The sequence below is a fragment of the Pleurodeles waltl genome, chromosome 8 (assembly GCF_031143425.1).
Source record: "Pleurodeles waltl isolate 20211129_DDA chromosome 8, aPleWal1.hap1.20221129, whole genome shotgun sequence".
NCBI classification, from domain to species: Eukaryota; Metazoa; Chordata; class Amphibia; order Caudata; family Salamandridae; genus Pleurodeles; species Pleurodeles waltl.
In genome coordinates, this window is record NC_090447.1 from 326045816 (window position 1) to 326068926 (window position 23111).

General features: G+C 42.2%; 1 long non-coding RNA gene across 1 annotated transcript in view; it reads right to left on the bottom strand.

Moving 5' to 3' along the window:
• The window catches only part of LOC138249934 (uncharacterized), a 108619-nt gene extending 92987 nt beyond the window's left edge, over positions 1–15632 (bottom strand). The window contains exon 1 of the long non-coding RNA XR_011194863.1: positions 15544–15632. This is a non-coding gene — a long non-coding RNA (uncharacterized lncRNA). The remainder of the gene's footprint in view (positions 1–15543) is intronic.
• Positions 15633–23111: the final 7479 nt, after the last annotated feature.

A 23111-nucleotide genomic window follows, 5' to 3' on the forward strand; every position in this document is an offset into this window, starting at 1 on the left:
ACCCCAACCCAATCCACCCCACTCCATCCCAATTCACCCCATTTCAATCCACCACACTACAATCCAGTCCAGCCCACACCAATCCAATCCAGCCCAGTCCAGTCTAACCCACTCCATTCCAATGCACCTCACCCCAGTACAATTCATCCCACCCCTCCGGATCCACTCCAGTCTAATCCACCCAGTCCAGTCCAATCCACCCCACTCCAGTCCAATTCAATCCTCCCCATCCCATCCTACTCCAGTCCAACCCATCCCATCCCACCCCAATCCAATCCAACCCATCCCAATCCACCCACTCTAAACAACTCCACCTCTATCCAATCCACCCACTCTACCCCAAACATCCCACTCCAATACAATCCACCTAATACCACCCCACTTCAGTCCAATCCACTCTAAATCAAACCTCCCTACTCCAGTCCAACCCACCCTACTCCAAACCATCTTAATCTACCACACTCCAATCCACTCCACCCCTCTCCAAACAATCCACCCCACCAATCTGGTTCACTGACAGAATATCGAAACCCTAAATATTGTGACACAAAATAACGAGACAAAAATATCAAACTCAAAAATATTGTTATCCTATACCTATAATTGAAATGACCAAAATATCGGAAAAAAATATCGTTTGACACTAATATAAAAATAAAATATGCAAAAATATTGTGATTTAAAATATATACAGTTAAAAATAGTTAACATTAAATATATTAACAGCAATTTAATGTAAATTCGATATATTTATAAAATAAACTATATATAAATACATATTTATTTAAATAAACACACACATATGTGCTTGTGCATGTTTGTTTGCACATATATAATTCAAAAGTAGTAGTAAAATAATAATTTTAATTATTTTATATTTTACAGTTTTTTCAATTTAATATATTTATTTATATATATACACACACACTACATTAAAACTGTAACAAACTGGAAAAAATTTAGAATTTATTTACATATAAAAATAAACAATATAAAAAATAAATTGTATTAAAAATATATAATACATTACAAAAATTACTAACTAAAACAAATATAATTTAAAATACCCAAAAACATAATAATGATTTTTGAAACAATATAAACAAAACAATGTCATTATAAAATAATACAAATGCCATTCCCACTCCACTTTGTGCAACAGTAGGGAAAGGGTTGGACTCAGGAGGGGTAAAATATACTATTCCCACTCAATTCAGTGCAAAAGTAGGGAAAGCATTGGACTAAAGAGGGGTAAAATGTACTATTCCCACTCCAGGCTGTGCAACAGTAACAAAGGTGTTGAACTCAGGAGAAGTAAAATTCACTATTTCCACTCCAGTCAGTGCAATAGTAGGGAAAGAGTTGGACTCAGGAGGGTAACATTTGCTATTCCCAAACCAGCCTGTGCAACAGTAGGGAAAGTACTGGACTCAGGAGGGGTAAAATGTACTATTCGAACTCTAGTTGGCGCAACAGTTGGGAAAGTGCTGTACTGAGGAGGAGTAAAATGTACTATTACCGCTATTACCATTCCAGTCAGTGCAACAGTAAGGAAAGTGTTGGACTGTGGAGGGGTAACATTTACTATTCCCAGTCCAGTCTGTGTAACAGTAGAGAAAGTGGACTCAGGAGGGGTAATATTTTTATTCCCACTCCAGTCAGTACAACAGTAGGAAAAGCGTTGGACTCAAGTGGGGTAAACTTTACTATTCCCACTTCATTCGGTGCAACAGTAGAGAAAGCGCTGGACTCAGGAGGGGTAAAATTTACTATCCCCACTCCAGTCAGTGCAACAGTAGGGAAAACAGACTTAGGAGGGGTACAATTTACTATTCCCACTCCAGTCAATGCAACAGTAGGGAAAGATCTTCACTTCAAACACATACCTTATTTTAATACAAGTACTAAGTTCTTAAAATTATAAAACGATTAACATAAAATTAAATATATACATTTAAAAGTAAATTAAACAATTCAAATAATTATTGTTCTTTAAATAATTAATATAAGAAAAAATGTTATTTAATAATTATTTCAAAAAATTCCCACACTATAGTAGCACATGAAACTTATAGCTAAATTTAAAAAGTATAATAATTACACAATTTACATAATTACTTGTACGTTAATTATAACATATAATTAATTATTTAATTAACTTCCCATCCTATACCTCTACAAACCCAGCAACCCACACCTAAAATGTAAATTAAAAATGTATAATTACACAATTTACATAATTAACAATTAATTAGTAATTTATGAATAATTCTTTTATTATTTATTATGTAAATGAGTTCCCACCCTATATCCCTACAAACCCATCAACCTGCACCTAACATATAACTTAAAAAATATTATTTGCACAATTTACACACGTAGTAATCAAATAAATAATTAATAACAATTAACAAATATATGAAATAATTATACACAATTAACTTCCCAACCTACCCCTACAAACCTCACAACCGTCTACAACAGTATAAATTACTATTTTACAATTAAATCAAAAATATAAATAACTTAAAAGTGCAAACTATATTTAAAAACATGAACAATAATTATACAATGTAAAATATTGACAATTAAAATGTTATATAAACACATAAAGAAACTTAAAAATCAATATTCCTAACCTTAAAACACAGACATTTTTGTCACTGATATTTTTGCTCATTATATTTCTGTGTCACGATATTTAAAACTCAACATTTCTGTAACTCGATATTTTTAAAACAATATTTTGTCTGAGCACCCTCCAATCCACCCCCACCACTCCAGTCTACCCCACGCCAATCCACCACACTCCAATCCACCACAGTCCACTCCCCCATACCCAACTCCAATCCACCCCATCCCATCCCTATCCAATCCACCCCATACCACCACACTCAAACCTATCCAGTCCACCACACCCCAAACCACCCCACTCAATCCATTCCCCCCACTCAATCCACCCCACTCAATCCAATCCACCTCCCTCAATCCAATCCCACTCACTCCAATCCAATCTAGTCTGATCCACCCCAGTCCGACCTACCCCACTCCGATCCATCCCAGTCTGATCCAATTCACCCCACACCAATCCAGTTCACTCTACCTCAATGGAATCCAATGCACTACACTCCACCCCAATCCAACCCAATGCCTGAATCCACCCCACCCCAATCTACCCCACCCTACTCCAGTACACCCCCTCCATTCACCCCACCCCAATCCGCCCCACCCAGTTTCAATGCCCTCCACCCCAATCCAATACAACCCACACAATCCAATCCACCCCACACCAATCCAAACCACTCCACTACAAGCCACCCCATCCCACTCCAAATACACCACCCATTCCAGTCTACCCAATCCAATCCATCCACCCCACCTCAATGCAATCCACCACACTCCAAACCACCCCAAAACACCTTACTCCAATCAAAACTATCCCACTCCAACCCAGTCCATCCCACTGTATCCCACCACATCCCACTCCAGTCTACCCACCCCATTTCAATTCACCCTACTCCAATCCAATCCACCCCAATCCACCCACTCACTCTATTTCACCACACTCTTCTCTAATCCACCTCACTCTATCCGAGTCCAATCCACCACAAACCATCCGAGTTTGTCCACCCCACTCCAATCATTAAGCCTACCCCACTCCAATCCACCCCACTCCAATCCGATCCACCTCACCCCAATCCAATGCTCCCCAGCCCTATCACTCGAATCCAAACCACCCCCAATGCAGTCTAATCCACCCCACTCAAATTCACCCCAATTCAATCCACCTCACCCTGTTTCAATCCACCCTATCCAAATACAATCCACCCCACTGCCTCAATTCACTCCAACCCACTCCACCCTGTTCCACCCCACCCCAGTCCATAACACTCTCTGCCACTGAGCCACTGAACTCTACTCTCCTCTGCTCTTCTCTACTCAGCTCAGCCAGTTTACTGCTCCTACTCTACTCAACGGCACGCAAACAAATTCACTCTACAACACTCAACTCCCCCATCCTACTCTGACAGCCCACGCCACTAACATTTAGCCATGCTGAACAGCAGCCACACTGGTGTACAACATGGTAAAACACAGTGCCAAAGACAATACCTCTTGTATAGGTGAGACCTATTGGCTTTGCCTATGCTTTTTTTATGTATTGCTTCCCAAAATTTCCTATGCTAATTAGCATTGGAGAACGACGTTTTGGGACCTCATCCCCTTTTTCTCTTCTCCCTGATAACCCTGAAACTTTCCAGGAAGGAGCTCAGGTGGGTAAACTTATTTTTTTCAAGTTTTGTGAGGATTTATCAAACGGCTCCAAATATATCAGCAAAACAAAAATATATATGTATAACCTATTGTTAGGACTATGTTTCTATAGGAAAAGCATTTTTTGGTTTGCTTATAACTTTGACTCATTTGACAACTCTTCATGAAACTTTCAATAAAAAAATCTTATCCACCTCAGCTCCTTCGTAGAAGGTTTCTAGTTGATCCCTCAAGCGGGGTCCGAGAAAGGGGGAAATCCCAAAACACATTTTCCCCCATTCATTTTTGCATATAAAAATTTAACAGGGATACTGCAAAAACTGCTGAATGAATTATACCAACTTTGGCAAAAAGCTAGACCTTGGTTCAAAAAGTGTGCTTTTTTGTGATTTGGTATAAGTGTGTTCAGTAGTTTTTGAGAAAAGAATGCTAAAACATTGTATATTTCATGCGGCATGGGGTCTGTGGAGCCAACAGATCGTAAGGCGCTGAGCTGCTAATTGCCTCCCATATTACATCACTCATGACATGTTCTGTGACATTGATAACATCACTGCAAAGTCTGAAATGAGATTGATGAACTCTGTACATAGCTTGGAGGGCGTTATAGTTACTTTCGGACATGAGTTATTGTTTCATGAGATAACCATAACTGGTGAATGTCAGTGGTTTTGCTCATTTAAAATGGTATGTTTTAACTGATATTTGCACATAAATATATTATTTTAACCTTTGGACTATATATACATAGTGGCACTTGCCACGGTGTATTTATGATTCAGGCAGATGCACTTTCCATTGAAAGGGTATTTGTTTATTTGCCTATAACTTTGACCCCATGGAAGGAGCCACAGAAAATTAAGCAATTGCTTGGCGTTAACAGCTATCGTCTTGAATACCATTTCAGGCAGGGAGGAAAAAGTTAAAGGGTGGGGTAAACAAATATGTGCTTCCCCATTTTAGCTCCCATAGGACATTTTACTTGCAGCTATAGCCACTATAGGTATTTACATCAGACTTGGCATGGAAGTAGAGCTTTACTCCAAAAGCATGCCTTCATTGTTTTGGTGTAAACCTGATAGTTTTTTAGAAAAAATTATTCAAAAAAATTGCCAGGCGGACTTGAAAAGATTTAACACGTTTATATATCCCTGCAGTTTGCCAGCATAGCACTGTGTGGAAAAAATGCACAGCAATCTGGGATGAGAGGATCACTATGTTTCTAGTCTCAGAAGAGTTCTGAGAGGGACCCAGAGAAGTGGCATTCTCTATTTCCACACCAGCAAAAACCAGAGAAAAAAGCTTGTTTTGCCAGTCAAAACGTGATTGCAATTGTGCAAGCACCATTTGAGGTAGTAGATTTGTATGCCATTTTGTGGAGAAAAAAAATCACACATCTGGTACGATTTATGACTTTTGCAAAGGGTTAAAAAGGAAAAAGAGAGCATGACAGAGGGGTGTGGGGCAGAGACCCAGAGAGGGGCAGAGCCATTCGCAGCGCCTGGAAATGTGCATTGGGGGTAGTTTGTGTGTGGGACCTGACCCCAGGCTGCCAAAGTCTGTGTGCAGCAGGGTTTGGGAATAAAGTCTATTATAAAAAATAAAAAAGCCACACTGCTGGGTGTGTGGAGCTGAAGTGAACAGTGGTGGGCATACCACAGTTTGTCTCTGAGGTAAGAGGCAATCCATGTCTGAGGTGATGGGGGTCTTTATAATGGTATATGCTGGTGGACAGTATCATAAGTTTCTTATACCATAAGCTGCCGGAAGCAATAGGGCAGCCTCTCTGTTCTTGCCCACTTTTGACTTTTACTTCCTCCCAAAAGGATATAATGGATGACTGTACCTCAGCCTATATCTGGACTGTTATCTGACATCATAATTTTCTGCCATAAATGTAAAATGTTGAATAAAAACTTTTCTTTCAAATATTTTTCCTCAGAACTGGCCATTAGGCATTAGTCTGTGGCTTGCTGGGTCCTGTGAACTGAGATTGTTAATTCTGAGGAGAGATCCAATGTAGATTTTCAATGTAGGTAAGACTTGGGTAAGAGAGAATTTTGTTCCAAGAACTAGTTGAATTCGCTTATAGCTATCTCACCTGTGCAAGCTGTGCAAAGGATATATTTAAAGATGTTTAGAGGTGGTATGGATTTATTAAATGGTGCATAACACGTGTCTGGAGTGTTAACCCTGTTTCCGTTAAGGTAGTTTTATTTTTAATCTTTGAGATGTATTCCATTGAGATTTGGTCACTGAAAGCTTGTGATTGTGGTGTTTCTGTGTGTCCATGTTTCCGCACTCTGGATTACGAAAAGCTGCTAGGTGGAAAATCTTCCTCAAATGTTCAGCAAGTCAACCTTTATCGTTTCCTATGGGGTTTGCCATCTTGCAATGGGCTCTTAGACTCTAGGGCTTAAGCTCAATATGTTTTGGCCCTTCGTATTTTGGGATTTTCCAAATGATGCTACTGAAAACCTTCTGTGGCACAGTATGCCTCTGGAAAGTCCCATTCTCTATCATAACAGGGACGTGACGATAGATTGCCAGTCGGCTACTACCAATGTGATTGAGGTACTATGTTGTTCTTTCGAACTTCTAAGGCCTTACAAACAGAAGGCTTGTGACTGGCAAAAATGTGCCCAGCAGGACAAACAACATTGCAAAGTTTTATTTTGTAAAGCTTAACTTTCTTTTATTTTGCAAAGTTGTCTTTTCTCACTTTGCAATCATATTTTCTTTTGTTTTTGCTCGTGGGTGCTTTTCCCAAAAGATGACATTTACCTTGTTCTAAATATTACAAGGCAAAAAAATGTCTTTATTATGTGTAATTTCCGAAATGATGCTTTAACACATAATAGTGCAGTACGCCCCAATCCACCTGACTCCAATTCGCACCACTACCATCCACCTCCCTTATCCCACACCAATCCACCTTATTTCAATTCAAACCACTCACCCCAATCCAATCCCCCAACCCACCTCACTGCGGTCCTCCCAACCCATTCCAATCTAATCTGGCCCACACCAATTCGCCTCACTCCAATCCAAAACAATCCGCACCACTACAAAACAATATGCCCCACTCCAATCCAAAACAATATGCCCCACTCCTATCCAGTCCAACTCACCCCAATCCACTCTGCCCCACTGCATTCCAACTCACCCCACTCCAATTCACCCCACTCCCATCCAATCCACCCCACACCAACACAATCCACCCCACTCCAATCCAATATACCCCACTTCAATCCACCCTAATACAACCTGCCCCACTCCAGTCCCACCCAATCTGTCCCACTCCAGTCCCCTCTACTCCAATCTGCCCCACTCCAATCCATAAAAATGTGCCCCACTCCAATCCAAAACAATCTGCCCCACTCCAATTCAAAAGAATCTGCCCCACTTCAATCCAAAACAACTTGTCCACTCCAATCCAATTCAACCTGCCCCACTACAGTCTGCCCCACTTTAATCAAAACAAATCTGCCCAACTCCAATCCAATCCACCTCACCTCACCCCACCCCAACCCAATCCACCCCACTCCATCCCAATTCACCCCACTTCAATCCACCACACTACAATCCAGTCCAGCCCACACCAATCCAATCCAGCCCAGTCCAGTCTAACCCACTCCATTCCAATACACCTCACCCGAGTACAATCCATCCCCCCCCCTGATCCACTCCAGTCTAATCCACCCAGTCCAGTCCAATCCACCCCACTCCAGTCCAACCCATCCCATCCCACCCCAATCCAATCCAACCCATCCCAATCCACCCACTCTAAACAACTCCACCTCTATCCAATCCACCCACACTACCCCAAACATCCCACTCCAATACAATCCACCTAATACCACCCCACTTCAGTCCAATCCACTCTAAATCAAACCTCCCTACTCCAGTCCAACCCACCCTACTCCAAACCATCTTAATCTACCACACTCCAATCTACTCCACCCCTCTCCAAACAATCCACCCCACCAATCTGGTTCACTGACAGAATATCGAAACCCTAAATATTGTGACACAAAATAACGAGACAAAAATATCAAACTCAAAAATATTGTTATCCTATACCTATAATTGAAATGACCAAAATATCGGAAAAAAATATCGTTTGACACTAATATAAAAATAAAATATGCAAAAATATTGTGATTTAAAATATATACAGTTAAAAATAGTTAACATTAAATATATTAACAGCAATTTAATGTAAATTCAATATATTTATAAAATAAACTATATATAAATACATATTTATTTAAATAAACACACACATATGTGTTTGTGCATGTTTGTTTGCACATATATAACTCAAAAGTACTAGTAAAATTATATTTTTAATTATTTTATATTTTACAGTTTTTTCAATTTACTATATTTATTTATATATATATACACACACACACACACACTACATTAAAACTGTAACAAACTGGAAAAAATGTAGAATTTATTTACATATAAAAATAAACAATATAAAAAATAAATGTTATTAAAAATATATAATACATTACAAAAATTACTAACTAAAACAAATATAATTTAAAATACCCAAAAACATAATAATGATTTTTGAAACAATATAAACAAAACAATGTAATTATAAAATAATACAAATGCCATTCCCACTCCACTTTGTGCAACAGTAGGGAAAGGGTTGGACTCAGGAGGGGTAAAATATACTATTCCCACTCCATTCAGTGCAAAAGTAGGGAAAGCATTGGACTAAAGAGGGGTAAAATGTATTATTCCCACTCCAGGCTGTGCAACAGTAACAAAAGTGTTGAACTCAGGAGAAGTAAAATTTACTATTTCCACTCCAGTCAGTGCAATAGTAGGGAAAGAGTTGGACTCAGGAGGGTAACATTTACTATTCCCAAAGCAGCTTGTGCAACAGTAGGGAAAGTACTGGACTCAGGAGGGGTAAAATGTACTATTCGAACTCTAGTTGGCGCAACAGTTGGGAAAGTGCTGTACTGAGGAGGAGTAAAATGTACTATTACCGCTATTACCACTCCAGTCAGTGCAACAGTAAGGAAAGTGTTGGACTGTGGAGGGGTAACATTTACTATTCCCAGTCCAGTCTGTGTAACAGTAGAGAAAGTGGACTCAGGAGGGGTAATATTTTTATTCCCACTCCAGTCAGTACAACAGTAGGAAAAGCGTTGGACTCAAGTGGGGTAAACTTTACTATTCCCACTTCATTCGGTGCAACAGTAGAGAAAGCGCTGGACTCAGGAGGGGTAAAATTTACTATCCCCACTCCAGTCAGTGCAACAGTAGGGAAAACAGACTTAGGAGGGGTACAATTTACTATTCCCACTCCAGTCAATGCAACAGTAGGGAAAGATCTTCACTTCAAACACATACCTTATTTTAATACAAGTACTAAGTTCTTAAAATTATAAAACGATTAACATAAAATTAAATAGATACATTTAAAAGTAAATTAAACAATTCAAATAATTATTGTTCTTTAAATAATTAATATAAGAAAAAATGTCATTTAATAATTATTTCAAAAAATTCCCACACTATAGTAGCACATGAAACTTATAGCTAAATTTAAAAAGTATAATAATTACACAATTTACATAATTACTTGTACGTTAATTATAAAATATAATTAATTATTTAATTAACTTCCCATCCTACACCTCTACAAACCCAGCAACCCACACCTAAAATGTAAATTAAAAATGTATAATTACACAATTTACATAATTAACAATTAATTAGTAATTTATGAATAATTCTTTTATTATTTATTATGTAATTGAGTTCCCACCCTATATCCCTACAAACCCATCAACCTGCACCTAACATATAACTTAAAAAATATTATTTGCACAATTTAGACACTTAGTAATCAAATAAATAATTAATAACAATTAACAAATATATGAAATAATTATACATAATTAACTTCCCAACCTACCCCTACAAACCTCACAACCGTCTACAACAGTATAAATTACTATTTTACAATTAAATAAAATATATAGATAACTTAAAATTGCAAACTATATTTAAAAACATGAACAATAATTATACAAACAATGTAAAATATAGACAATTTAAATGTTATATAAACACATAAAGAAACTTAAAAATCAATATTTCTAACCTTAAAACACAGATATTTTTGTCACTGATATTTTTGCTCATTATATTTCTGTGTCACGATATTTAAAACTCAACATTTCTATAACTCGATATTTTTAAAACAATATTTTGTCCGAGCACCCTCCAATCCACCCCCAACACTCCAGTCTACCCCACGCCAATCCACCACACTCCAATCCACCACAGTCCACTCCCCCATACCCAACTCCAATCCACCCCATCCCACCCCTATCCAATCCACCCCATACCACCACACTCAAACCTATCCAGTCCACCACACCCCAAACCACCCCACTCAACCCATTCCCCCCACTCAATCCACCCCACTCAATCCAATCCACCTCACTCAATCCAATCCCACTCACTCCAATCCAATCTAGTCTGATCCACCCCAGTCCGACCTACCCCACTCCGATCCATCCCAGTCTGATCCAATTCACCCCACACCAATCCAGTTCACTCTACCTCAATGGAATCCAATACACTACAATCCACCCCAATCCAACCCAATGCCTGAATCCACCCCACCCCAATCTACCCCACCCTACTCCAGTACACCCCCTCCATTCACCCCACCCCAATCCGCCCCACCCAGTTTCAATGCCCTCCACCCCAATCCAATACAACCCACACAATCCAATCCACCCCACACCAATCCAATCCACTCCACTACAAGCCACCCCATCCCACTCCAAATACACCACCCATTCCAGTCTACCCAATCCAATCCATCCACCCCACCTCAATGCAATCCACCACACTCCAAACCACCCCAAAACACCTTACTCCAATCAAAACTATCCCACTCCAACCCAGTCCATCCCACTGTATCCCACCACATCCCACTCCAGTCTACCCACCCCATTTCAATTCACCCTACTCCAATCCAACCCACCCCAATCCACCCACTCACTCTATTTCACCACACTCTACTCCAATCCACCTCACTCTATCCGAGTACAATCCACCACAAACCATCCGAGTTTGTCCACCCCACTCCAATCATTAAGCCTACCCCACTCCAATCCACCCCACTCCAATCCGATCCACCTCACCCCAATCCAATGCTCCCCAGCCCTATCACTCGAATCCAAACCACCCCCAATGCAGTCTAATCCACCCCACTCAAATTCACCCCAATTCAATCCACCTCACCCTGTTTCAATCCACCCTATCCAAATACAATCCACCCCATTGCCTCAATTCACTCCAACCCACTCCACCCTGTTCCACCCCACCCCAGTCCATAACACTTTCTGCCACTGAGCCACTGAACTCTACTCTCCTCTGCTCTTCTCTACTCAGCTCAGCCAGTTTACTGCTCCTACTCTACTCAACGGCACGCAAACAAATTCACTCTACAACACTCAACTCCCCCATCCTACTCTGACAGCCCACGCCACTAACATTTAGCCATGCTGAACAGCAGCCACACTGGTGTACAACATGGTAAAACACAGTGCCAAAGACAATACCTCTTGTATAGGTGAGACCTATTGGCTTTGCCTATGCTTTTTTTATGTATTGCTTCCCAAAATTTCCTATGCTAATTAGCATTGGAGAACGACGTTTTGGGACCTCATCCCCTTTTTCTCTTCTCCCTGATAACCCTGAAACTTTCCAGGAAGGAGCTCAGGTGGGTAAACTTATTTTTTTCAAGTTTTGTGAGGATTTATCAAACGGCTCCAAATATATCAGCAAAACAAAAATATATATGTATAACCTATAGTTAGGACTATGTTTCCATAGGAAAAGCATTTTTTGGTTTGCTTATAACTTTGACTCATTTGACAACTCTTCATGAAACTTTCCATAAAAAAATCTCATCCACCTCAGCTCCTTCGTAGAAGGTTTCTAGTTGATCCCTCAAGCGGGGTCCGAGAAAGGGGGAAATCCCAAAACACATTTTCCCCCATTCATTTTTGCATATAAAAATTTAACAGGGATACTGCAAAACTGCTGAATGAATTATACCAACTTTGGCAAAAAGCTAGACCTTGGTTCAGAAAGTGTGCTTTTTTGTGATTTGGTATAAGTGTGTTCAGTAGTTTTTGAGAAAAGAATGCTAAAACATTGTATATTTCATGCGGCATGGGGTCTGTGGAGCCAACAGATCGTAAGGCGCTGAGCTGCTAATTGCCTCCCATATTACATCACTCATGACATGTTCTGTGACATTGATAACATCACTGCAACGTCTGAAATGAGATTGATGAACTCTGTACATAGCTTGGAGGGCGTTATAGTTACTTTCGGACACGAGTTATAGTTTCATGAGATAACCATAACTGGTGAATTTCAGTGGTTTTGCTCATTTAAAATGGTATGTTTTAACTGATATTTGCACATAAATATATTATTTTAACCTTTGGACTATATATACATAGTGGCACTTGCCACAGTGTATTTATGTTTCAGGCAGATGCAATTTCCATTGAAAGGGTATTTGTTTATTTGCCTATAACTTTGACCCCATGGAAGGAGCCACAGAAAATTAAGCAATTGCTTGGCGTTAACAGCTATCGTCTTGAATACCATTTCAGGCAGGGAGGAAAAAGTTAAAGGGTGGGGTAAACAAATATGTGCTTCCCCATTTTAGCTCCCATAGGACATTTTACTTGCAGCTATAGCCACTATAGGTATTTACATCAGACTTGGCATGGAAGTAGAGCTTTACTCCAAAAGCATGCCTTCATTGTTTTGGTGTAAACCTGATAGTTTTTTAGAAAAAATTATTCAAAAAAATTGCCAGGCGGAATTGAAAAGATTTAACACGTTTATATATCCCTGCAGTTTGCCAGCATAGCACTGTGTGGAAAAAATGCACAGCAATCTGGGATGAGAGGATCACTATGTTTCTAGTCTCAGAAGAGTTCTGAGAGGGACCCAGAGAAGTGGCATTCTCTATTTCCACACCAGCAAAAACCAGAGAAAAAAGCTTGTTTTGCCAGTAAAAACGTGATTGCAATTGTGCAAGCACCATTTGAGGTAGTAGATTTGTATGCCATTTTGTGGAGAAAAAAAATCACACATCTGGTACGATTTATGACTTTTGCAAAGGGTTAAAAAGGAAAAAGAGAGCATGACAGAGGGGTGTGGGGCAGAGACCCAGAGAGGGGCAGAGCCATTCGCAGCGCCTGGAAATGTGCATTGGGGGTAGTTTGTGTGTGGGACCTGACCCCAGGCTGCCAAAGTCTGTGTGCAGCAGGGTTTGGGAATAAAGTCTATTATAAAAAATAAAAAAGCCACACTGCTGGGTGTGTGGAGCTGAAGTGAACAGTGGTGGGCATACCACAGTTTGTCTCTGAGGTACGAGGCAATCCATGTCTGAGGTGATGGGGGTCTTTATAATGGTATATGCTGGTGGACAGTATCATAAGCTTCTTATACCATAAGCTGCCGTAAGCAATAGGGCAGCCTCTCTGTTCTTGCCCACTTTTGACTTTTACTTCCTCCCAAAAGGATGTAATAGCTGACTGTACCTCAGCCTATATCTGGACTGTTATCTGATATCATAATTTTCTGCCATAAATGTAAAATGTTGAATAAAAACTTTTCTTTCAAATATTTTTCCTCAGAACTGGCCATTAGGCATTAGTTTGTAGCTTGCTGGGTCCTGTGAACTGAGATTGTTAATTCTGAGGAGAGATCCAATGTAGATTTTCATCTTAGGTAAGACTTGGGTAAGAGAGAATTTTGTTCCAAGAACTAGTTGAATTCGCTTCTAGCTATCTCACCTGTGCAAGCTGTGCAAAGGATATATTTAAAGATGTTTAGAGGTGGTATGGATTTATTAAATAGTGCATAACACGTGTCTGGAGTGTTAACCCTGTTTCCGTTAAGGTAGTTTTATTTTTAATCTTTGAGATGTATTCCATTGAGATTTGGTCACTGAAAGCTTGTGATTGTGGTGTTTCTGTGTGTCCATGTTTCCGCACTCTGGACTCTGGATTACGAAAAGCTGCTAGGTGGAAAATCTTCCTCAAATGTTCAGCAAGTCAACCTTTATCGTTTCCTATGGGGTTTGCCATCTTGCAATGGGCTCTTAGACTCTAGGGCTTAAGCTCAATATGTTTTGGCCCTTCGTATTTTGGGATTTTCCAAATGATGCTACTGAAAACCTTCTGTGGCACAGTATGCCTCTGGAAAGTCCCATTCTCTATCATAACAGGGACGTGACGATAGATTGTATTTCTCTCACCCCTGGTGCACAGGCAGCTCTCAGATTCCACTTGCCACGCGAGTACATCTGTGGGTCGAAAATACGCAGAGTAAAAAAAAAATACTTCTGTACTATGCATGTAGAGAAAAGCCCTAGAAAATGCCCTTCTACCCACTCTTTGTTATCCGGATACGCTGTGATATTGGCACTGCTGTTGTGGAAAGATCCCTGGTTGCCAGAGCATGTGCCTGCTTATGGGCATGGGTACCAGTGACATGCACGTATGTGTGCCTGGGAGGGGGCAAAACTTTTTATTGCCATAGTGACATTGCCCCATCATCGCGTGGATCTGTGGATGCTTGCAGTAAGCACCGAAGAACTTGGAGTCTGACACTCAGGGCAGCAGATGCCAGAAAATTACACTGCACTGCGTGCTGATGCCCGTTAGGTACAAGACTTATAAAATAGTTTGTAAAGTGTGCCTGAAAATCGGGGGCACAAAAATGAACGCATTGGCTAATAATATGTTTCATTGTTGACAGGCGAGATAAAGAATCGCTTTTTAACGTGTGCTATGGGTAAAGACAATGTGAGACTTACACATGTTTTCAATTACAGTGGTATTTTTGTGGTATGTGGTGGAATAAAGTTAATATCTGATGGGGGTGTTTCCTGTAATTGTTTTGTGCACTTATATATATTCACGCAAATTATTACCCCGACCCCTCTGATTTAATTCATGTTCAGCTTAAGAGGTCTGGTGTAGCTGTTTCTGTACATTCTTCTCATTTTTTTATGCACACCCGTTGAAGTTTGGGACTTTTCGTGCATTCATTGCCCCGCTGTTTACATAGTTTGTGGTTAATTAAATCGTGAGCTGGTTCTGCAAATTATTAGCCCACATTCCACGGGAGCCCGAGATCAGCCAGTGGCACTTGCATGAACGCAGAAAGGCTGGCAACACCCACCCAAATGTGGCTCCTGGTGCCTCCGCGGAGGCGCGTCGTTTGCCCACCTCCCAACTCGTGTACAATTTCTCCGGCATGCTGCCCCTTTCTCCCGCCGCGCACTGAGTAATGCTCTTCCTTCCCCCGTCTCCCACCCACACGCACCACCCACCCCTTTCCTTCTCCTCCCACCCCCACGCCGCCCTCCTTCTCCACCCACACACCACCCACCCCTTCCTCCTCCTCCCAAGTATGCTATGCAGCGCCGGCCGACTTCCTCTGAGTCAGACGTGAGCTGCGAGCGGCACGTGTCTGGGGCGGCCATGCTCCTCCGCGGGACTGGTGCTCTCACGGAGGGAAAGGCGTGATATTCCTGGGAGTGCCCTTTCTCCGGGACCTGCGGCCACGTGCTTGAGGTGAGGCGGGATCTGCTTTGTACAACCACGAGGAGGTTATGGGCGTGTGGGTTTAGCTTCTTCTAAATTACCGTCTGTTGCCTTATATCATAATTCTGTGTGAAACGGAACCAAATTAATTGATGGTTCTGTCATGTAGGCAATGTGGGTTCGGTCCTATGTTACTTCGAGTCCTCGAGGTACGTAGCTACCCCTAGTTAAGCGTTAGCATCGTGAGACCTCCCTCCTCGCCTCTCCCTAAATAAATCATTGTGTATGCGTGTCCCCGTCTGACCTTTCCCTTTCATGCACCAATATCTGTCCGACGGGTCATTTTTGTAATATGTTTTCCCATATTTGCGCGCTTCGGTTACCATTTAAAAAACAAACATATTTAGGTCCTGGAAGTGCAAAACTGGTTCAAAATGTGGTGATTTAACTTGTGTGTTTATGAACTGAGGGCAAACTCTATGAGAACGCGAATTAATTAAACATACGTGTAATATTAGTAGCTGGTTGTGTCGAGAGGTATCGGAACCCCACGCACAGCGCAATAAAGCATACTAGGACGGATGAGCGCTGTTAATTCGTGCGGTTAGTTTATTGCGATTTGTTTTTAAATTGCATGGCCGACTTTCTGCTAGAGACGAAACGTCATATGGGATTTAACACACCGTCATATGCTGGAAATACATAGTTTCTCTTCAGCGCGTTTGTTTGCATATTTGTTTTCTGGAGTGGGACTGTGGACTTCCCAAAAACTTTTAGAGAGAAACGTACAGTTCTCTTTTGCGGCTGTGTGGGACAGTACAGCTCAGTCTGGGTTTTTGACATATGTGCCAGTCACCCCCCTTCTCCTTGGACTGCCAAGTTCTGGGTGTATGTGTGGGGCGCGGACTTTCCTGTCTTTAAAGCGCTCGCAGGCCCAGCCTGGGCGTTTTCTGCTCGCTGCCTCTTTTTTTCTGAATGAGTGTCCTTTGTGTAACCCCAGTAATTCAGAAATCTTTGTGCCGGGGAGAGGGACTGCCCTGTCATGTGAGGAGGCCCTGGGGGCGGCCCCTGATGGGGCGGCCTGTAATTGGCGGCTCTCTATAAGAGCTCCTGTCCCGGCATGCAGAGAGTCTCTTCTGTGCACTCATGCTCTCAGTGCAGCTCCTGACGTACGCTGACCGCGTGTGAGCAGGTAGTGCGCCCATCTACCCAGGACAGGCTCTGTTCCCGGCTGCAGCCACCCCGGCCACTGGATAAGGACTCCTCCAGGATGGTAACGACCTCTTTGAGATGATTTACTCCTTAAGCAGTGGCCGCGACAGAACGCCCCGTGTGATCTTTCTTTTGTCGGCGATAAGGAAAAGTCCGCGTCGGTAGACCCGGCGTTTTGCTCTATTTTATTTAGAAGCTTTATATAATCCGAAGTCCCTTTTTCGGCCGTGGAGTGGGGTTTCGTCTAACGGAAGCCGCAGTGGCTGCCATGAGGAATAGTAGCAGCAGTGGTCCTATTGGGCAAGTGAGGAGTGGCCATACCGCATAATGTATGGCACCACGAGTGTGCGAGGTACCGACGGGTGAACATCGCGCACCATTGGAGAGCTAGGTGGAGCGGCCTGTTTTGTACGAGGGTTATATGCGTCCGACTAAAGTCTGCAGGGGTGTTTTGCGCTTTAAGGACACGAATGGCTGGTCTTGAACAGCGCCTAATGGAAATCCATGCCACATCTAGGACGTGTAGTTTTGTTGCAGTAAAGAACGCGTCTTATCCCAGGATCGCTCACGTTGGTCACCGGGATACACATTCTATTCCAGGGGCGTAGCTTAAAGGGGGTATTCGGTGTGTACACCCCCCACCCCGACAATAAATCTAGTTTCTGATTAGTAGTTGGGTACAGATGCTTTAAAGTCGGTTATGGTGAGATCTGTCGGATTTCTCAAGGAATTTTTACATACACATATACAAACAAAAGCAAGCGCGCGCACTCCCTCTGTTTTGAAAGTGCTCAAAAATGTTGGTTGATTTACAAACTAATGTTTTTTCTCTTAGTACTTCTACTAATCCGCAGTCCTCTCCCTTTCCATTGCCCCTTAAGGACCTCTCATGCACTGTGCTTGTAGTAAAATGTATTTAAACATTATTTGCAAGCCTGGTTGTTGGGCAATCCGAAGCTCACACCCCCCCTAACCTTACTGTCCAAACTACGCCCCTGTTCTAATCTAGTCCGAAATTTAAAATTGAGATATGGTGCCTCGTGTCTTACATTGGACTAGCCACGTGCTCGTGAGGCATTTTAAGTGTGGCGCGATGGATCTAAACCTTACTAAGGTATCTCCCCTGCAGTGCACGTGGTCTTGGCGGCACGAGACCCCGAGAGTTCAAGCAAATGAGTTCCTTATTGGTGTTTGTGCGAAATGTAACCTCATCGCGGGGGCTTTATATTTTGTTGTGCTGTCGGAAAGGTGTTTCATTTGTAAGCAGTGCATTTTTAATATTCGAAACTTGCGCGGTTTGAGCAATTAAGCGTAGACTTGTCTGGAGGAAACTTGTTCCTGAGTCTGAAACTGTCCTGTCACCTGTGTGTTTCGGGGTCTAAACGGGCACGTGCGCGCATGGCAATGCTGTTTATTTTCTGTAGTGTGACTCTGTACTGCTCCTGCTGTAGTAGTAGTTGAATTTGTCCTAACATTTTTGCGGTGTATTATGCAGATGTGTTTATGTTTTTGGCATGCAGGTAAGCAGGGCTTAATGGTTTATCCATGTAAATTCACCTGACCATGCTTTTTCCACCACTTAACGTTGATGACGGTGTTATGGTAATTCCATCTATTCTGCATCGCAGTGATGTTACTTTTAATGAGCTGCACGTATCCCTTTTAAGCAGAAATCTGCAACCTGTCATGTTGGTTCTCGTTAACATAACGAGGGCAGGGGGCAGTTTGAAGTCTCCTACCCGGCACCTGGTTTGTCGGCGACTTTAAAATCCAAAGGTGAGCTAAACTTCTCAATAAATTCTGAATGTGGTTTTACTGTATCTGTCCTGTCGTGGGGACAGTGGGCGTAAGCCATTGGTCAGAGCCGTGGTCACGTGGTTCTGTACAGTACTTATGCATGTGTTCGTAGTATTCCATTAGTTCTCGTTCGTGAATCAATAGCAGAGCCGCCAAAGACATTGACCCGCTCTATGTGCGGGACTTGTAGTCAGTCTCATGTCCACAAAACGCATGCCGAAATGTGCTCCCTTAGAACCCGTTCTTGGCTGGTGCCAGTGGTTAAAGTTCTCAGGCTGGCAAGAGCTCAGTGAACTAAATACTAAATGTGTAAATCTGGGTGTGAGCTCCGTTTCTCATTCCATAGTCGATTACCTAAGTGTCAGTTTGCATTGAGCTTGGTGTGTGTGTATATATATATATATATATATATATATATATATATATATATATATATATATATATATATATATATATATATATACATATGTACAGCTGTTAGTGTAAGAGATCTATATGTTAGGGGTGCGGTAATGCCCGGACCCACACCTGCCTAGCCAGCTGTGGTGTGCATGGTGGCGGTGGGGAACATGCACTGCCTTGTACGCACTCAAGGTTGCCGTACGTGTGACCTCCTCCAGCCGGAAGCATCTGAAGCGATTGGGCTTGAAAGACGCCGCCTGTGTGATAAGCCTATCTCCGGAAGGCCGGCCGTGGGAGCTTTACTGCTCTGATCTGAGGTGTGGCCCATAGCACCTGGGAAAGTGTAGGCCGCTTTCCTGAAGCTCGCAGGTATCGGTCTGTATGTTTTATTCGTTCTCTTTGCCATAGGTAATCTTTGTCAACTGCTATACGTTGTATTCTGCTTTTCAAGATCCTATTTTCTGCTTTCATTCATCCATTCGCACGCCTAACAAATTACAGTGATAAGTGCTGCTGGCTTGAGTACCAAGTTGGAGGAGATTCTCGCTTAAGAAAAGGGTAACTGATTGAATTCTCTGTGGACCTTTTTTACCGCTGATTAAAAGCAACTGATTGCTCAACAGCACATATATAATGTTCACAATGTAGTTCCCATGGCAACAGCGTTGTTAAATATTCCGAACTCTTCTCAGCGCGTGGTGTGGGAATGAAGACGGAGTCCGCGGCCCTCTCCCTCTGGTGTGTCACTGCGTGGGGTAAGAACCTGTCATGTCTCGGTAGTAGATCGATTTTCTGCCTGGAATATTTTGCTGAGGTGCTGCAGTTACTGAGTACCGTTGACTTTGGCGTTAATGATGAAACCTACACACCATAGGCAGTGATTGGGTCCGGTGCAAGCCGCGCGTTGATTGGCGCGCGCGTGGCTAGTGTTCTGTGGGCGCCCGTGAATCCGTGTCTGCACAGGTGGAGGTACCGATCACTCTACCCTGCGGTTGTCGCTTCAGATTTGGGGCACTTTCCTTGCTGTCTGGTAGGGGCATTTCCCAGCTGCTAGCCTCGCGTACCGCATTGTAAACTTCGTGTTCCTTCACGCCACCCCTTGGTGATGGTTCATTCGTACCTTCTCTGGGCTAAGTTACTACATCTTCTAAGTTTAAGACGACTAATGGATACATGAAGGGTCTAAGAGGTGACGAGCTCGGCAAGACCTACAGATTATTACAACTCACAATTGAGTCATTTTTCATAGCTCCTCTTCTTCCAGGATCTCACACAAAATGGAGATCTGCTCTGCCATCCGAAACTGCAAATCGTGATTAACACGGATAGCACCACACCCATTTCTCTGCTATTTGTAGTGTTTCAATTTTACACCCACTACTTTCCAACAATGCCGTTTTTGTTTTTTCCCAAAATAAGGAGGGGCCGTTTTTTGTGAGTTTAAATCTGTGTCCTCTGGACCGACTTTATGGGTGAGCTTTTGAGGGTTGGGGTTTTAACTCTTATCCGGTACAAGAGGGCAGAGTGCGGCTTCCTATGATTCCTAGCTCCCACTTTGGTAATATGTCTTCCACCGTCACTGCCCTGCTCTTGGATGCCTTTGCAGTTCGCACTCCTAAGCTAGAGTTGGTAAGGCAGGCTGCTGAAGGTGCAGTTTACACAGCACTGCGGCTCCCAATGCTCAGTTAGCGTCCTGGGTGCTGTCCACCAGAAACCATACTAGTATTTGAGTATCCAGGCACCGTTGTAGCTCTTGCTGCAATAGGTCTTCTCAAGTGATGAAACATTTCAGTTGTGATGGTTTTGAACATACCCCACAGTATGTAGTTTGCTACCTACATTAGGTCACTTGTACACAATTTGTTCTTCTGCCTATGAATCTTTATAGGATGATTCTGTCAAGGATTCTGAACCTAGTCAAAGTGATTTTTTTTTTTAATAGGAGTTTAAACATCCCCACTTAACAGTGGATAATGGGTAGTCTATCGCATTCTTTTTCTATAGGCAAGTGTGTAGGAGTTAACAAGTTTCTTAAGCATATATAGAGAAAAAGGTAAAGACTCTAGGGACATTCCTATTCATCATTTTCTTGGTTGAGGAATCAAAATGGCCTCATTTCAGATGGGTTCAGTGGCTTGTCAAGAATTACTTACTGCTAAGCATTTGACTACATTGAGAAACCTCTTGGAAGGTGAACTTGGGATACTATTACGAATTCCCCCATACCAAACATATATGAGCAAAGGTTTGAACCGGGGTGAGATGGCGGCTGCAAACACTAGGAATCTTCGTCAAGGCCCCTCTTCTTCTCTTGCCTTGGAGGTTTGAAAGGTGACTGGCTGCTCGTTTGTTGTTGAGCTGCAACACTCAGTGAATGTAGTCTGAAACCTACTAGCCTCTTAGATTCGCAGCAGCAAGTCCCATCCATGTACAGTCGAGCATTATTAGAAGGGGCACTGCGATAGTGTAGTGCAGCATTTAATTGGTGATCAGTCAGCTACTTTCAGGTGCTTAGGTGTATTTACTGTCCAGTTAGTACTAACACCCACCACTTTATGGGCTGTGGGTAAGGGCTTTCATCTGCAGGAGGCACAAAAGAACGTACTAAAATGTAATTCAAGCCAGGCACTACAATGATCTTGTTATATCAAAGATTTGCTCACCATTCATGCTCATTCGTGGTTACTTCACCTTTTTCTTGAATCAGGAGTTATTTCAAGAGGGTTCTGAGGGGTAGGAGATGCAACGTTTTTAGAATCTTCTAAAGATCTGTTTTGAATCCTAACTGCTTTTTAGTGGGACAGGCATACAATGCATATTGCATTCTAATACTTCCCACAGCTCTTTCATAATTAAGAGCTACTCCAAGGTGTGTTCTGTAGTGTCAGATGATAAACATGGCCAAAATATTCCAGACTTACAAATCAAAGTGTCTGTCCAAATCAACAAGCATGTCAATTCTTGAGCTCTCTTAATTTAGATCAAGGCACAGGACCACAACAAACTGCCTCAAGACTGTCTGCAACTTCCTCAAACTATTGACGAAGGCAATGCATAGCTCCAGGCCTGCTTGACTTCAGAGTTTGATATGGTCGACCCTGTCCCCCTCCTCATACTGCTTCCTGGGTTTGTTGGCTTCATAATCTCTTCTGAACGAGTTCTGGTCCCAACTCACTAATCTCGTTCAACAAGTGGGAGTTGACAACTCAGTTTGAAAACTCACACCTTCTTTTGGTGTGCTGTAAGTCTCTATTGGCTCCCAGCTATCCCATGGAACATATATATTGACTCTGTAGGTGAACTCCTGCAAAAAACACCATCTCCTTTCACCAGATTGCTTATGGCACCAAGATGTACCTCACAATAGATTGTTCAAGCAGTTCTCTCTTATCACATGAATACCTAAAATGCAAACCTAGCTGGAGATTCAGCATCGGAGCAAAGAATTGGCATTATGCCTCCTTTGCAACGTCCATGGGAGCCACCCTTCCCTGGAATGTGACTTTCACATAAAGACAACTGCAAAATGTGCCTATAATATCAGACATTTCGTCCCCAGATTCAATCTTAAGAACTTAATTCAAGTCAAGGGCTTATCTGAAATTGAAACAGCTACTCTTTGCCTGAACGCTTCCTTAAGAAGCAGCTTTTTGCATTAAACGCAGTTCTCGATTGTGCTGCCTGTCTTTTTGAAAGAGAGCATTCGGTCCCTCACTCTACTCCAGGATCATTGAAGTGGCTACCTCTGGAAGCTCAGGCAAGACAATGCACACACAACACCTGGCAAACAAT